Genomic DNA, 2,359 nt, shown 5'->3' with positions numbered 1-2,359 from the left:
TATTCTGGTGTCCCCCGGCGAAATATTGCTAGAATGGGGCTAAACCGGCGTAAAACAATACTCACTCACGCACCCCAGATTGATGGTTTCTCATCCAGTGATCATGATTTTCACAACGTGGTCAACATCACCGAGTTGCGTAGACTTTTTTTATAATGTTCAGGTAATATCACAGCACATATTTAACACTTGCGGGAAATAGAACCCAAGCCTTCTCTTTAACCACTAACACAACACAACACACATCACACACACACACACACACACACACACACACACACACACACACACACACACACACACACACACACACACACACACACACACATCACACACACATCACACACACACATCACATACACACACACACACACACACATATCTCACACACACACATCACACACACATCACACACACACACACACACAAGTCCTAGTTGTCACATTCGACATCCTTTTTCAAGAATCTGACACGCTGTGATATTATACATTCGGACCCCGTTATCTCGAGATCTGTTGTGTCAAATGTACTGATATCTCGAACCTATTCTGCCGCCCCGACCGCCTTACTATGTAAATACTGCGCTATAATGACCACTTATCTCGAATTCGAGATAACAATATTTAGCGATATCTGAAACATTGGACACGTCCCGACTTTGACTTCTCGACCGCCTCACTGTATAAATACCGTTTTATAATGACGCTTAACTCGAATTCGAGAAAACCATATTTAGCGCTATCTTAAACATTGGACACGGTCCCGACTTTGACTTAACCGACCACCTCACTGTATAAATACCGCTCTATAATGACCGCTTTTCTCGAATTCGAGATAACAATATTTAGCTATATCTGGAACATTAGACACGGTCCCGACTTTGACTTTACCGACCGCCTCACTATATAAATGCCGCTCTGGAATGACCGCTTATATCGAATTCGAGATAACCATATTTAGTGATATCTGGAAAATTGGACACGGTCCCAACTTTGACTTTTCCGACCACCTCACAATGCCGCTCTATAATGACCGCTTATCTCGAATTCGAGATAACAATATTTAGCGATATCTTGAACCTCAGACACGGTCCCGACTTCACTGAAGGCGTTTTGCCCATTAAACTCGAAGTTGGCATTTGCCAAATGTTGTGGAAATAAAAACTACAATACTGTCCAAATCGGTGTTAAACCCACCTCACTCACTCGCCCACCCACCCACTCACTCACTCACTCACTCACTCACTCACCCACCCACCCACCCACTCACTCACTCACTTACTCACCCACCCATCAACTCACTCACTCACTCACTCACTCACTCACTCACTCGATCTCTCACTCAAGCACTCACTCACTCAACACTTACTCTCAGCATTAAGACTCTACTTTTGTTCAAGCGAGTAACTGTTAAGTATTATAGCTACAGCTGTAGGCAAAATGTATTTTCGTTTCCTGTGGGTTACAGTGACTTTTTGTAAATAATATACTTCCGTGCGAACTACATGGAAAGCAAGGATATCAAGGATCAAGTATGTTGTGTACCGATGATACAACATCTCTGGGAGACATTTCGTTGTGCTGACCTGTTCTCAAGAGCCAAGCACACATATGATAACACATCCTTCTCAGACAACAAAGTTCAAAAAGGTTTTGAGACAAAACGTATTCTCAACGAAGGCACAGAAAATGAAAAACAAAATTAATAATAACAGTCAAAGCCTAATTATTCATTTTCAATTAAATCATGAGACATTAACACCTTTTAAGAGTAATGTAATTTTTTTTAAACAAATGACGCCCAAACTTCATTAAATCGTTATGTCAATAAATCTTCCAGTGCGGTGAAACTGATGTTCCTAATATACTCATCAAGAAAGAAGGGATACATTCGGTATTCAAAGTCAAAGTAGCCGACTCTGTCGTACATTTTGTCATACTAATACCACGTGTGGACCCCACCATACTCCCATCGTTAAAGTAACAAAACGCAGTCACTGGAAAATTCAGATAACGGTCTGATATCTGTACCCTGTTGTCACGAACTACGGGTATATCGACGTATATTAATTGACCACACACACACACACACACACACACACGCACGCACGCACACACACGCACGCACGCACGCACGCACACACACACACGCACGCACGCACGCACGCACGCACACCCCCCCCCCCCCCCCCCCCCCCCCCCCACACACACACACACACACACACACACACCACACCACACCACCCCTGCCCACCCCCCTGGACTCGAATTAACGAGTTTACCGCATTGTGATTAAAATTAGTCGGAAGTAAATTCACTTTTGCCACGGGACAATCCGACAAACAAATAATTGATCTGAT

Source organism: Haliotis rufescens, unplaced genomic scaffold (assembly GCF_023055435.1).
Source record: "Haliotis rufescens isolate VD_foot unplaced genomic scaffold, xgHalRufe1.0.p SCAF_23, whole genome shotgun sequence".
NCBI classification, from domain to species: domain Eukaryota; kingdom Metazoa; phylum Mollusca; class Gastropoda; order Lepetellida; family Haliotidae; genus Haliotis; species Haliotis rufescens.
This window is presented reverse-complemented; position numbering follows the sequence as displayed.